This window comes from Gorilla gorilla, chromosome 6 (assembly GCF_029281585.2).
Source record: "Gorilla gorilla gorilla isolate KB3781 chromosome 6, NHGRI_mGorGor1-v2.1_pri, whole genome shotgun sequence".
NCBI lineage: Eukaryota > Metazoa > Chordata > Mammalia > Primates > Hominidae > Gorilla > Gorilla gorilla.
The window spans coordinates 168,627,197-168,642,910 of record NC_073230.2 but is presented as its reverse complement, the minus strand read 5'-3'; the positions used below and the strand labels follow the sequence as shown (position 1 = coordinate 168,642,910).

General features: G+C 54.3%; 1 long non-coding RNA gene across 20 annotated transcripts in view; it reads right to left on the bottom strand.

The window, feature by feature from the left end:
* The window catches only part of LOC129523818 (uncharacterized), a 227,006-nt gene that overhangs the window by 79,207 nt on the left and 132,085 nt on the right, over positions 1–15,714 (bottom strand). For 17 of the 20 annotated variants that reach the window (XR_010134810.1, XR_010134809.1, XR_010134818.1 and 14 more), the window contains 4 exons: positions 12,532–12,589; positions 12,206–12,438; positions 2,085–2,142; positions 1,759–1,991 (listed from right to left, as the gene is read on the bottom strand). This is a non-coding gene — a long non-coding RNA (uncharacterized lncRNA). Of the gene's footprint in view, positions 1–1,758; positions 1,992–2,084; positions 2,143–9,112; positions 9,171–11,236; positions 11,428–12,205; positions 12,439–12,531; positions 12,590–15,714 lie in introns of all 20 variants that reach the window. The other 3 variants (XR_010134820.1, XR_010134815.1, XR_010134821.1) reach the window with 3 other exon arrangements.

Genomic DNA, 15,714 nt, shown 5'->3' with positions numbered 1-15,714 from the left:
TAAAACAACCCTAACCCTGGGCCGTGGCCGTGACCCTAAAACAAAGCTAACCCTGGGCCCTGGCCCTGACTCCTAAAACAACCCTAACCCTGGGCCCTGACCCTAAAACAACCCTAACCCTGCGCCCTGACCCTAAAACAACCTTAACCCTGGGCCGTGGCCCTGACCCTAAAACAAGCCTAACACTGGGCCCTGGCCCTGACACTAAAACAAGCCTAACCCTGGGCCCTGGCCCTGACCCTAAAACAACCCTAACCCTGGGCCTTGGCCCTGACCCTAAAACAACCCTAACCCTAGGCCGTGGCCCTGACCCTAAAACCAGCCTAACCCTGGGCCCTGGCCCTGACCCTAAAACAAGCCTAACCCTGGGCCCTGGCCCTGACCCTAAAACAAACCTAACCCTGGGCCCTGGCCCTGACCCTAAAACAAACCCAACCCTGGGCCCTCACCCCAAAACAACCCTAAACTTGGTCCCTGACCCTAAAACAACCCTAACCCTGGGCCCTGACCCTAAAACAACCCTAAACCTGGGCCCTGACCCTAAAACAACCCTAACCCTGGGCCCTGATCCTAAAACAACCCTAACCCTGGGCCCCGATCCGAAAAAAACACTAACCCTGGGCCTCGACCCAAAAACAAACATAACCCTGGGCCCCGATCCTAAAACAACCCTAACCCTGGACCCTGGCCCAGACCCCAAAACAACCCTAACACTGGGCCCTGGCCCTGACCCTAAAACAACCCTAACCCTGGGCCCTGGCCCTGAACCGAAAACAACCCTAACCCTGTGCCCGGTCCCTGACCCTAAAACAACCCCAACCCTGGGCCCCGGCCCTGACCCTAAAACAACCCTAACCCTGGGCCCCGGCCCTGACCCTAAAACAACCCTAACCCTGAGCCCCGGCCCTGACCCTAAAACAACCCTAATCCTGGTCCCCGGCCCTGACCCTAAAACAAGCCTAACCCTGGGCCCTGGCCCTGACCCTGACCCTGAAACAACCCTAACCCTGGGCCCTGGCCCAAATTGAAATGAGGTCTGATGGGCAAAATTCCATATAAGCATAGTATAAGTTAATAAAGCAAATCGTGATAAATTAGTACGATTGACTTTCTGGAGTTTCTGACAATAAAAGTAAGGAAAATGCAGAACACAAAGACAGAGAGTAAAAGGAGAAATTAGGAAAACATTCTACATGTTTAATAGGAAGACACTGGCCGTGTTCATGCAGCGGCAGTATGTCGTGACATGACATACTTTGGAGAGAAGTTAACAGATGAGGAAGTTGATAAAAATCATCAGAGAAGCAAAATACTGGTAGTGACACTCAAGGAAACCACGAAATTTCCATAACTTATGTCAGCAAAGTGGGAATATTGTACAGTGTGTGTTGAAGTTCCTATACAACATTGTTTATCTGCCGTTTGTTTGTTTGTAAGGAATGTATATACTAACAGTTCTTCTTGCTGTCAAAAGAATATGTGTGAATAAGTCATTTTAACTTATTCTTCTGTTTTTCTTTTATCTTCCTGCCATCATCCCACAGCCTTACTTTAGAAATTTTTTCTTTAGAAAATTGAACAAGTGCTCCTTGTGGTGGCACATACCTCGAGGATGGGAGGCAGGGGTGGAAGGGTCACTTGAGGCCATTAGTTTGACAGCAGCCTGGCCAACAAAGTGAGACCCCATGTCTGCAAAACAATTTAAAAATTAGCCAAGTATCGTCATGTATACCTACAGTCCCAGCTACCTCAACTTACGGAGAAAGTTCAGGGCCTGGAGAGAAGGCTGGGCGGCAGGAGCTGGGTCTAAAGAGGCCATTGTAACGATGGAGCTGTGCCTGTGGAGGCTGTTGTGAGGCAGTAGGCTCATCTGCGGAGACTGCCGTGAGGTAGGGTATGGGCCTAAATAGGCCATTGTGAGTCATGAGCTTGGTCTGTAGAGGCTGACTGGAGAGAGTTCTGGGCCTGGCGAGGCTGCCGGGAGGTAGGAGCTGGGCCAAAAGATTTAAGCACATTTACGTTGATTAGGCACTTCATTTCCATTATTACACTGGAATATATAATAAAATAATTATAGAACTCACCATAATGTAGAATCAGTGGGCGTGTTAAGCTTGTTTTCCTGAAACTGGATGGTCCCACCTGAGCGTGATGGGAGAAAGTGACAGATCAATAGGTATTAGATTCTCATAAGCACAGCGCAACCTAGATCCCTCACATGCACGGTTCACAACAGGGTGCGTTCTCCTATGAGAATCTAATGCTGCTGCTCCTCTGAGAAGGTGGAGCTCAGGCGGGAATGTGAGCAAAGGGGAGTGGCTGTAAATACAGACAAAGCTTCCCTCACTCCCTCACTCGACACCACACACCTGCTGTGTGGCTCCTTACGGCTCCATGGCTCAGGGGTTGGGGACCCCTGCTCAAGTGCATCCAAAGCGACCCTTCCCACACCAGTCTTCATAGTAGTCAAGGGCAGCAACCACTTAGCTCCCAAGGCATGTGCCTCAGCTGGCATTTCATCACAATCAACAGTAAGTGGTAGCTTGAGTCACTGTGAGGTCACTTCCTGGAAATCACCCTAACCCTGGGCCCCGGGCCCTGACCCTAAAACCCTAACCCTGGGCCCCGGGACCTGACCCTAAAACCCTAACCCTGGGCCCCGGTCCCTGACCCTGAAGCCCTAACCCTGGGCCCCGGGCCCGGACCCTGAAGCCCTAACCCTGGGCCCCGGGCCCGGACCCTGAAGCCCTAACCCTGGGCCCCGGGCCCTGACCCTGAAGCCCTAACCCTGGGCCCCGGGACCGGACCCTGAAGCCCTAACCCTGGGCCCCGGGCCCTGACCCTGAAGCCCTAACCCTGGGCCCCGGGCCCTGACCCTGAAGCCCTAACCCTGGGCCCCGGGCCCTGACCCTGAAGCCCAAACCCTGGGCCCCGGCCCTGACCCTGAAGCCCTAACCCTGGGCCCCGGGCCCTGACCCTGAAGCCCTAACCCTGGGCCCCGGGCCCTGACCCTGAAGCCCTAACCCTGGGCCTCGGGCCCTGACCCTGAAGCCCTAACCCTGGGCCCCGGGCCCTTACCCTGAAGCCCTAACCCTGGGCCCCGGGCCCTGGCCTTGAAGCCCTAACCCTGGGCCCCAGGCACTGACCCTAAAACCCTAACCCTGGGCCCTGGGCCCTGACCCTAAAACCCTAACCCTGGGCCCTGACCCTAAAACCCTAACCCTGGGCCCTGACCCTAAAACCCTAACCCTGGGCCCTGACCCTAAAACCCTAACCCTTCGCCCTTACCCTAAAACCCTAACCCTTCGCCCTTACCCTAAAACCCTAACCCTAACCCTAGTGAGCCTAGACCACACATTGCACTCCAGCCTGGGTGACAGAGCATGACTCTGTCTCAAAAAAAAAAAAAAGAAAAAAGACAGAGAAAAGAAAGCCAACAAGACACCATTAGGCAACCCATTGTCAGGTTATGGGAGTTTGAAAAGGAAAGTAGAGAAAGGAGAAGAAAGCTTATTTAAAGAATGGCTGAAGACTGCCTAAATCATGGGAAAGATTTAGACATCTAAATCCATGAAGCTTAAAGATTCCTGAAGAGTTTCAAACCAAATAGATACTCACCAAGTCACAATATAATCAAATAGTCAAAAGTTAAAGAAACTTTGCAGGTCAGGACAGAATCGAATAATACATTCAAAGTGCTGAAAGAAAAAAAGTGCCAGCAACTAATACTATGTCTGACAAAGCTGTCCTTCAGAAAGAAAAAAGAAATAACGTGCTTCCTCGACAAACAAAGCTGAGGGCATTCAGGACCACTAGGTCTACCTTAAAAAAATGCTTAACGGAGTTTTTCAAGTAAAAATGAATGAAGTTGGGAGCAGTGGCTCATGCCCGTAATCCCATTTTGGGAGGCTGAGGTGGGTGGATCACCTGAGGTCGGGAGGTCAAGACCAGCCTGGCCAACATGGCAAAACCCCACCCCCAGTAAAAATACAAAAAATTAGCCAGGTATGAAGGCCACTGAGATCGTGCCACTGCACTCCAGCCTGGGTGACAAGAGTCAAACTACATTTCAAAAACAAAAAAACAAACAAAAAAAACAAAACTTGAGGCCTGGTCTTCTGCTCCTCTCCAACCCCCACTTCTCTGGGCCCAAGCCACCTGGGCTGAGGAGGGGGTGAGGTGTGAGCCCCTGCCAGGAACTCCCTGCCCGGACCAAGTACTCGGCCCCCAGGCCTGCATTCAGTGAGGCCTCCCGTGGCGTCAGCATGTTCGTGTGGAGGAATGTGGAAGGTCACTCTGTGGCCATGTTCCCCTGGTACTCCATCCCCTTCCTGACCCCTCCCTGCAGCCACACGAGGCCCAGCAACCTGCCAGTTACTCAGTGGCCTCCAACCAGAGAAAACAACCTGCCAAGTTGGCAGCTGTTGCTCATGAGCATCCACCAGGTGGCACAGGGAGTGTTGACCCTGGGCGGCCCCCTGGAGCCACCTGCCCTGAAAGCCCAGGGCCCGCAACCCTACACACTTTGGGGGTGGTGGAACCTGTTAAAAGCTCACCTCCCACCATGGAGGAGGAGCCCTGGGCCCCTCAGGGGAGTCCCTGCTGGACAGTGAGACAGAGAATGACCATGATGATGCTTTCCTCTCCATCATGTCTCCTGACACCCAGTTGCCTCTACCACTCAGATGATGTCAGGCCCAGTCCCTCAGTGCCCTGCGCAAGGAACAGGACTCATCTTCTGAGAAGGATGGACGCAGCCCCAACAAATGGGACAAGGACCACATCGGTGGCCCATGAGTGGCGGTCATGATCTTCAGCAAGCGGCACCAGGCCCTGGCAGGGCGCACCAGGGTCACTCCAACCAGGATATCCGGACTGTCAGCCAGATGCTGACTCTGGCCCAAAGACTTCTACTCAGTATGGAGCTCCAGGCCACTTTGCAGCCCCTGGTGAGGGAGGTGTACATACCATGAATTGTGGGACCTTCAGAGCTTTTCACTTTTCGGAAAATAGCTCCTGTTGGGGCTACAAGATGGAGTGTGAAGAGGGCCTTGGGCCACAGGGAGGTGCCTGTGGACTAGGGGGAGTTCATGCACCCCTTCTTTCCCCAGAGGGGCTGGACTCAGGTGAGTATGGGGGTGGGGGCTCCTGCACTTCGACACAGGCAGCGGGAGGGTTTTCTCCCCATTCCCTCTGCACTCCCAACTTGAGCTATACTTTTTAAGAAAGTGATTCACCCTGCCTTTGCCCCCTTCCCCAGAACAGAACACGTTGATCATGGGCGATATTTTTCATTGTGCCAAACAGTTGCCATGACCGTCATTAAACCTGTTTAACACCAAATAATAAGGAAAATAAAATAAAAAATTCGAGCTTGGTGCAGAAACTCACCCCAAATAAATCACCTACCAAAATATTTACATAATGGTGGAAATATTCCAAAATTCAATATTTTGGGATTTATACACAAAAGATAAACAAATTAGAGGCCAAGAGGCTGCCAGAAGGGAAAAACGGGGCCTGGGAAGGCCGTTGTGAGGAATGAGCTGGGCCTAAAGAGGCCACTGGCAGGCGGGAGCTGGGCCTGCCGAAGCGGCCGAGAGGCAGGAGCTTTGGACTCGGGAGGCCGCAATGAGGCGAGAGCTAGCTGGGCATGGAGAGTCCGCTGTGAGTCCGCTGTGAGTCCGGGCCCGTGCAGGCCTTCGAGAGGCAGGAGGCCGGGCCTGCAAAGGCCCACTGGAGGTCAAGTTCTGGGCCTGAAGAGGCCACCAAAAGTCAAAAGCGGGGCCTGGGAAGGCCGCCAAGAGCCATGAGCTGGTCTGGGCTGAAAGAGGCCACTGGGAGGCAGGAGGAGCTGGGCCTGGAGAGGCTGACTCGAGGAAGTTTTGCACCTGGAGAGGCCGCCGAGAGGACGGAGCTGGGCCCGGGGAGGCCGACTTGCTGCTCTTCCGGGCCCAATTCCAGGCCGACTTGACGACAACTTGGGCCTGCTGGGAGCTGGGCAGGAGCTGAGTCCAAAGACGTTGTTGGGAGGCCAGAGTCAGGCCTGGAGACGCAGCTGGGAGGAAGAGCTGGGCCCGGAGAGGATGCCGGGAGGCTGCAAGTGGGTCTGGAGAGGCCGATTTGAGGAGGCCCGGCCTCCGCCTCCCGCATGGCGGCCTCTGCAGGCACAGCTGTTTCTCCTGGCTGCATCTCCCGCCTCCCAGCAAACAAGCTTTTTTGGCTCAGCTCCCGCCTGCGTTTGTAGACCCCGAAGTTTCTGCAACCAAGCTCTTCAGACCCACATCCCACCTCCCAGTACCTGAACAGTCCCAGCTCCGGCTGGAGAACAGAGTCTGTAGGCCCCGCTGTTGCCTCCCAGGGGAGTCTCCAAGCCCAGCTCTCACCCCACCACGACCTCCCAGGCCCAAGTCGCTGCCTGCCTCACAGCAGCCCGCGTGCGACCCTGCTCCTCCCTCACGGTGGCCTGTTGAGGCAGGGGCTCACGCTGACCTCTCTCAGCGTGGGAGGGGCCGGTGTGAGGCAAGGGCTCACGCCGACCTCTCTCAGCGTGGGAGGGGCCGGTGTGAGGCAAGGGCTCACGCCGACCTCTCTCAGCATGGGAGGGGCCGGTGTGAGGCAAGGGCTCACGCCGACCTCTCTCAGCATGGGAGGGGCCGGGGTGAGGCAAGGGGCTCACGCTGACCTCTCTCAGCGTGGGAGGGGCCGGTGTGAGGCAAGGGCTCATGCTGACCTCTCTCAGCGTGGGAGGGGCCGGTGTGAGACAAGGGCTCAGGCTGACCTCTGTCAGAGTGAGAGGGGCCCGTGTGAGGCAAGGGGCTCATGCCGACCTCTCTCAGCGTGGGAGGGGCCGGTGTGAGACAAGGGCTCAGGCTGACCTCTGTCAGAGTGAGAGGGGCCCGTGTGAGGCAAGGGGCTCACGCCGACCTCTCTCAGCGTGAGAGGGGCCGGTGTGAGGCAAGGGCTCACGCCAACCTCTCTCAGCGTGGGAGGGGCCGGTGTGAGGCAAGGGGCTCACGCCGACCTCTCTCAGCATGGGAGGGGCCGGTGTGAGGCAAGGGCTCACGCCGACCTCTCTCAGCATGGGAGGGGCCGGGGTGAGGCAAGGGGCTCACGCTGACCTCTCTCAGCGTGGGAGGGGCCGGTGTGAGGCAAGGGCTCAGGCTGACCTCTCTCAGCGTGGGAGGGGCCGGTGTGAGGCAAGGGCTCATGCTGACCTCTCTCAGCGTGGGAGGGGCCGGTGTGAGACAAGGGCTCAGGCTGACCTCTGTCAGAGTGAGAGGGGCCCGTGTGAGGCAAGGGGCTCACGCTGACCTCTCTCAGCGTGAGAGGGGCCGGTGTGAGGCAAGGGCTCACGCCGACCTCTCTCAGCGTGGGAGGGGCCGGTGTGAGGCAAGGGGCTCACGCTGACCTCTCTCAGCGTGGGAGGGGCCGGTGTGAGGCAAGGGGCTCATGCCGACCTCTCTCAGCGTGGGAGGGGCCGGTGTGAGGCAAGGGGCTCATGTTGACCTCTCTCAGCGTGGGAGGGGCCGGTGTGAGGCAAGGGGCTCATGTTGACCTCTCTCAGCGTGGGAGGGGCCGGTGTGAGGCAAGGGCTCACGCCGACCTCTCTCAGCGTGGGAGGGGCCGGTGTGAGGCAAGGGGCTCACGTTGACCTCTCTCAGCGTGGGAGGGGCCGGTGTGAGGCAAGGGCTCACGCCGACCTCTCTCAGCGTGGGAGGGGCCGGTGTGAGGCAAGGGGCTCACGCCAACCTCTCTCAGCGTGGGAGGGGCCGGTGTGAGGCAAGGGGCTGACGCTGACCTCTCTCAGCGTGGGAGGGGCCGGTGTGAGGCAAGGGCTCACGCCGACCTCTCTCAGCGTGGGAGGGGCCGGTGTGAGGCAAGGGGCTGACGCTGACCTCTCTCACCGTGGGAGGGGCCGGTGTGAGTCAAGGGCTCACGCCGACCTCTCTCAGCATGGGAGGGGCCGGTGTGAGGCAAGGGCTCACGCTGACCTCTCTCAGCGTGGGAGGAGCCAGTGTGAGTCAAGGGGCTCACGCTGACCTCTCTCAGGATGGGAGGGGCCGGTGTGAGGCAAGGGCTCACGCTGACCTCTCTCAGCGTGGGAGGAGCCAGTGTGTGGCAGGGGCTCATGCCTCTGGGCAGGGTACCAGAGGCATGGGCATCAACAGGCCACCGTGAGGGAGGAGCTGGGCCGCATGCGGGCTGCTGGGAGGCAGGCAGGGACTTGGCCCCAGGTGGCCGCCGTGGGGGCAAGAGCTGGGCCTGGAGAGGCCCCTGGGAGGCAAGAGCGGGACCTGCAGAGGCCGTTCTCCAACCATTGCTGGGCCCGTACAGGCCACCGGGCGGCAGGAATGAGGCCCAAAGAACTTGGCTGGAGAAAGTTCGGGACCTACAAAGGCGGTTGGGAGCTGGGCAGGAGTTGAGCCAAAAGAGCTTGCTTACTTGCTGGGAGGCATGGCTGGGAGATGCCGACTTCAGGACAACTTGGGCCTGCAGAGGTCACCGGGAGGCCCAAGCTTGGCGTGGAGGAGCCCACCGACCGGAGACCATTTGGGGCCTGCAGGTGCCATTGGAGGGCAGGAGCTCATCGTGGAGGGGGCACCGTGAGGCCTGACCTGGGCCTGGGGAGCTTGGCTTGAGGAAGCTGTGGGCCGACCAAGGACGCCAGGAGATGGGTAGGCACTGAGTCCAAAGAGGTTGTTGAGAGGCAGGAGTCAGGCCTGGAGACGCAGCCAGGAAGAGGAGCTTGGCCCGGAGAGGACGCCTGGAGGGTGCAAGTGAGTCTGGAGAGGCCGACTTGAGGAGGTTCTCAGCCCGGAGAGGCCGCCGGAAGGGAAAAACTGGGACTGGAAAGGCTGTTGTGAGGAATGAGCCCCATGGGCCTGAAGAGGCCACTGGCAGGCGGGAGCTGGGTGTGTAGAAGCCGCTGAAAGGTTGGGAGCTTGGCTTGGGGAGTCCACAGTGAGGCAGATGCTGGGCCTGAAGAATCTGCTTAAAAAGATTTAAGCACATTTACATTTATTAGGCACTTTATTTCCATTATTACATATATATAAATATATATACGTATTATATATCCAATATATAATAAAATGATTATACAACTCACCATAATGTAGAATCAGTGGGCGTGTTAAGCTTGTTTTCCTGAAACTGGATGGTCCCACCTGAGCGTGATGGGAGAAAGTGACAGATCAATAGGTATTAGATACTCATAAGCACAGCGCAACCTAGATCCCTCACATGCATGGTTCACAACAGGGTGCGTTCTCCTATGACAATCTAATGCTGCTGCTCATCTGAGAAGGTGGAGCTCAAGCGGGAATGTGAGCAAAGGGGAGTGGCTGTAAATACAGACGAAGCTTCCCTCACTCCCTCACTCGACACCACTCACCTCCTGCTGTGTGGCTCCCTACGGCTCCATGGCTCAGGGGTTGGGGACCCCTGCTCAAGTGCATCCAAAGCGACCCTTCCCACACCAGTCTTCATAGTGGTCAAGGGCAGCAACCACTTAGCTCCCAAGGCATGTGCCTCAGCTGGCATTTCGTCACAATCAACAGTAAGTGGTAGCTTGAGTCACTGTGAGGTCACTTCCTGGAAATCACCAGCATCCCATTTCCCACTGGCAAAGAGCTCAGCACTGCCCCCTGGGAAACCAAACCTATGCCCAAATCCCATCTGTGTGGGTTTATCTCCTGGGACCCTTCCTAACGTATTAGTCAGAGTCCAATCAGGAAGCATAAACCACTCAAAAGTTTAAAGTGGTAAAATTTAATACGGAGAATTATTCATTATAACAGGTGAACAGCATAATGAGAGATTGGCTAGCACAAAGTAAAGAGAACTCTAGAGAATACAGGACTAGCCCAGGCCAGGCATGGTGGCTCATGCCTGAAATTCCAGCAATTTGAGAAGCTAATGCAGGAGGATTGCTTAAGGCCAGGAGCTAGAGACCGGTCTGGACAACACAGTGAGAACCTGTCTCTATCCAAAAGAAGAAAAAAGTTAGCTGGGAGTGGTGGTGCACACTTGTAGTCCCAGCTACTCGGAATGCTGAAGTTTGAGCCTGGGAGGTCAAGGCTGCAGCGAGGCATGATTATGCCACTACAGTCTAGCCTGGTGACAGAGCAAGACCCTGTCTCAAAGAACAAAACAACAACAACCATTTACAGACAGAAAAGAGGTAGAGCTAATAAGCTAAGGAAAGATGTTGAAATGTGACAAGTAAAGTAATATGAGGTCTTTTATCTATTTAAAATAATCAAACAAAAAATGACTTACTAAATTATAATACCCTGTGCTGGCAAAGGTGCAGTGAAATGGGCACTTTCTTATACTATGAGGGGTGTTTAAATTGTGTATAAGCCTTCCTGGGTAAAGCTTGTCAATTTTTTAAAATAATGGAGACAGGGTCTCACCATACTGCCATACTGCCTCCTCCAACTCTTGGCCTCAAGCAATCCTCCTCTCTTAGCCTCCCAAAGTGCTAAGATTATAGCTGGGAGGCACCCAAAACCCTGTCAATTTACATCAAGGGTAATGAGAATGTCCATTCACCATGACTCACAGTAATCTTACTTCTGGGGAGACAATTCAATCTAAACAAAAGGTCATCTGTACACACACAGTAAAAATCTGGGAGTAACTGAAGACAGAGTTGGTAAGTGAAATAAGAAACAGTTCTAAGAAATTAAACTATGGTATCAATAGGCACCTGGTATAAAAGGTCAGTTGATGTTAGCTGCTACTTTTTTGTTGTTTTGAGACAGGGTCTCACTCTGTCACCCAGGCTGGAGTGCAGAGGCCTGATCATGACTCACTGCAGTCTCAGCCTCCCTGGGCTTGAGTGATCCTCCCACCTCAGCCTCCCAAGTAGCTGGGACTACAGGAACGTGCCACCACACTAGGCTAATTCATGTATTTTTCTGTAGGGATGGTGACTCCCCCTTTGTTTCCAAGGCCTATCGCAAACTCTTGGCCTCAAGCCATCCTCCTGCCTCAGCCTCCCAAAGTGTTGCGATTACCAGTGTGAGCCACCACACCTGGCCAGCTGCTACTTTTAGCAGTATTATTATTATTCTTCCACTCCATTAAAAATTATTATTTTCAAGGCTATGCAACAGTATGTATCCTACAGCGTAATTGTAAAAACATATACAGTTGCCGTCCCTCAGTATACAGAATTAGTTACAGCCGCCCATCTCTGCATATACCAAAATCCATGCTTACTCACGTTTCGCTGTCACCCCTCTGGAATCCACGTGTACGAAAATATCAAATATTAGTTGGGCGTAGTGGCAAGCACCTGTAGTCTCAGCCACGTGGGAGGTTGAGATGGGAGGATCGCTTCAGCCTGGAAGGTTGAGGCTGCAGTCAGCTGCGATAGCACTACTACCCTCCAGCCTCGGACAACAGAGGGAGACCCTGTCTCAGAAAAAAAAAAAAAACAAAATAAAACAGGTTAGAAATTGTAATGAGGTCTGTTGGGCAAAATTCCATATAAGCAAAGTATAAATTAATAAAGCAAATCATGATAAATTAGTACGATTGACTTTCTGGAGTTTCTGACAATAAAAGTAAGGAAAATGCAGAACACAAAGACAGAGAGTAAAAAGAGAAATTAGGAAAGCATTCTACATGTTTAATAGGAAGACACTGGCCGTGTTCGTGCAGCGGCAGCATGTCGTGACATGACATACCTTGGAGAGAAGTTAACAGATGAGGAAGTTGATAAAAATCATCAGAGAAGCAAAATACTGGTAGCGACACTCAAGGAAACCACGAAATTTCCATAACTTATGTCAGCAAAGTGGGAATATTGTACAGTGTGTGTTGAAGTTCCTATACAACATTGTTTATCTGCCATTTGTTTGTTTGTAAGGAATGTATATACTAACAGTTCTTCTTGCTGTCAAAAGAATATGTGTGAATAAGTCATTTTAACTTATTCTTCTGTTTTTCTTTTATCTTCCTGCCATCATCCCACAGCCTTACTTTAGAAATTTTTTCTTTAGAAAATTGAACAAGTGCTCCTAGTGGTGGCACATACCTCGAGGATGGGAGGCAGGGGTGGAAGGGTCACTTGAGGCCATTAGTTTGACAGCAGCCTGGCCAACAAAGTGAGACCCCATGTCTGCAAAACAATTTAAAAATTAGCCAAGTATCGTCATGTATACCTACAGTCCCAGCTACCTCAACTTACGGAGAAAGTTCAGGGCCTGGAGAGAAGGCTGGGAGGCAGGAGCTGGGTCTGAAGAGGCCATTGTAACGATGGAGCTGTGCCTGTGGAGGCTGTTGTGAGGCAGTAGGCTCATCTGCGGAGACTGCCGTGAGGTAGGGTATGGGCCTAAATAGGCCATTGTGAGTCATGAGCTTGGTCTGTAGAGGCTGACTGGAGAGAGTTCTGGGCCTGGCAAGGCTGCCGGGAGGTAGGAGCTGGGCCAAAAGATTTAAGCACATTTACGTTGATTAGGCACTTCATTTCCATTATTACACTGGAATATATAATAAAATAATTATAGAACTCACCATAATGTAGAATCAGTGGGCATGTTAAGCTTGTTTTCCTGAAACTGGATGGTCCCACCTGAGCGTGATGGGAGAAAGTGACAGATCAATAGGTATTAGATTCTCATAAGAACAGCGCAACCTAGATCCCTCACATGCACGGTTCACAACAGGGTGCGTTCTCCTATGAGAATCTAATGCTGCTGCTCATCTGAGAAGGTGGAGCTCAAGCGGGAATGTGAGCAAAGGGGAGAGGCTGTAAATACAGACGAAGCTTCCCTCACTCCCTCACTCGACACCACTCACCTGCTGTGTGGCTCCTTACGGCTCCATGGCTCAGGGGTTGGGGACCCCAGCTCAAGTGCATTAAAGCGACCCTTCCCACACCAGTCTTCACAGTAGTCAAGGGCAGCAACCACTTAGCTCCCAAGGCATGTGCCTCAGCTGGCATTTCGTCACAATCAACAGTAAGTGGTAGCTTGAGTCATTGTGAGGTCACTTCCTGGAAATCACCCTAAACCTGGGCCCTGACACTAAAACCCTAACCCTGGGCCCTGACCCTAAAACCCTAACCCTGGGCCCTGACACTAATACCCTAACACTAGGCCCTGGTCCTGAGCCTAAAACCACAAACCTGGGTCCCGGCCCTGACCTTAAACAACCCTAAACCTGGGCCCCGGCCCTGACCCTAAAGCAGCCCTAACACTGGGCCCCGGACCTGACCCTAAAACAACCCTAACACTGGGCCCCGGCCGTCACCCTAAAACAACCCTAACCCTGGCCCCGGACCTGAACCTGAAACAAGCCTAAACCTGGGCCCTGGCCCTGACCCTAAAACAACCCTAACCCTGGGCCCTGGCACTAAAACAAGCCTAACCCTGGGCCCTGGCCATGACACTAAAACAACCATAAACCTGGGCCCTGGCCCTGACCCTAAAACAAGCCTAAACCTGGGCCCTGGCCGTGACCCTAAAACAAGCCTAACCCTGGGCCCTGGACCTGACCATAAAGCAACCCTAATCTTGGGCACTGACCCTAAAACAACTCTAACCCTGGGCACTGACCCTAAAATAACCATAACCCTGGGCCCTGGCCCTGAACCTAAAACAACCCTAACCCTGGGCCCTGGCCCTGACACTGAAACAACCCTTACCCTGAACCCTGGCACTGAACCTAAAACAACCCTAACCCTGGGACCTGGCCCTGACCCTAAAACAAGCCTAACCCTGGGCCCTGGCCCTCACCCTAAAACAACCATAACCCTGGGCCCTGGACATGACCCTAAAACAACCCTAACCCTGAGCCCTGGCCCTGACCGTAAAACAACCCTAACACTGGGCCCTGGCCCTGACCCTAAAACAACCCTAAACCTGGGCCCTGACCCTGACCCTAAAACAACCCTATCCCTGGGCCCTGGCCCTGACCCTAAAACAACCCTAACCCTGGGCCCTGGACCTGACCCTAAAACAACCCTATCCCTGGGCCCTGGCCCTGACCCTAAAACAAGCCTAATCCTCGGCCCTGGCACTGACCCTAAAACACCCCTAAACCTGGGCCCTGGCCCTGACACTAAAACAACCCTAATGCTGGGCCCTGGCCCTGACCTAAAACAACCCTGACCCTGGGCCCTGGCCCTGACCCTAAAACAACCCTAACCCTGGGCCCTGGCACTAAAACAAGCCTAAACCTGGGCCCATGTCCTGACCCTAAAACAACCCTAACCCTGGGCCCTGGCCCTGACCCTAAAACAACCCTAACCCTGGGCCATGGCCCTGACCCTAAAACAACACTAACCCTGGGCACTGGCCCTGACCCTAAAACAACCCTAACCCTGGGCCCTGGCTCTGACCCTAAAACAAGCCTAACCCTGGGCCCTGGCCCTGACCCTAAAACAACCCTAAACCTGGGCCCTGTCCTTGACCCTAAAACAAGCCTAATCCTGGGCCCTGGCCCTGACCCTAAAACAAGCCAAACCGTGGGCCCAAGACCTGACCCTAAAACAAGCCTAACCCTGGGCCCTGGCCCTGACCCTAAAACAACCCTAACCCTGGGCCCTGGCCCTGACCCAAAAACAACCCTATCCCTGGGCCCTGGCCATGACCTAAAACAACCCTAACCCTGGGCCCTGGCCCTGACCCTGAAACAACCCTAACCCTGGGCCCTGGCACAAAAACAACCCTAACCCTAGGCCCAGGACCTGACCCTAAAACAACCCTAACCCTGGGCCCTGGTCCTGACCCTAAAACAACCCTAACCGTGGGCCCTGGCCCTGACCCTAAAACAAGACTAACCCAGGGCCCTGGCCCTGACCTAAAACAACCGTAACCCTAGGCCCTGGCCCTGACCCTAAAATAAACCCAACCATGAGCACTCACCCTAAAAAAACCCTAACCCTGGGCCCTGACCCTAAAACAACCTTAAACCTGGGCACTGACCCTAAAATAACCATAACCCTGGGCCCTGGCCCTGACCCTAAAACAACCCTAACCCTGGGACCTGGCCCTGACACTGAAACAACCCTTAACCAGGACCCTGGCCCTGACCCTAAAACAACCCTAACCCTGGGCCCTGACCCTGACCCTAAAATAACCCTAATCCTGGGCCCTGGACCTGACCCTAAAACAACCCTAACCGTGGGCCCTGGACATGACCCTAAAACAACCCTAATCCTGGGCCCTGGACCTGACCCTAAAACAACCCTAACCGTGGGCCCTGGACATGACCCTAAAACAACCCTAACCGTTGGCCCTGGACATGACCCTAAAACAACCCTAACCCTGAGCCCTGGCCCTGACCGTAAAACAACCCTAACCCTGGGCCCAAGCCCTGACCCTAAAACAACCATAAACCTGGGCCCTGACCCTGACCGTAAAACAACCCTAACACTGGGCCCTGGCCCTGACCGTAAAACATCCCTAAACCTGGGCCCTGGCCCTGACCCTAAAACAAGCCTAACCCTGGGCCCAGGCCCTGACCCTAAAACAAGCCTAACCCTGGGCACTGGTACTAAAACAAGCCTAACCCTGGGCCCAGGTCCTGACCCTAAAACAACCCTAACCCTGGGCCCAGGCCCTGACCCTAAAACAAGCCTAACCCTGGGCACTGGCCCTGACCCTAAAACAACCCTATCCCTGGGCCCTGGCCCTGACCCTAAAACAAGCCTAACCCTGGGCCCTGGCCCTGACCCTAAAACAACCCTAACCC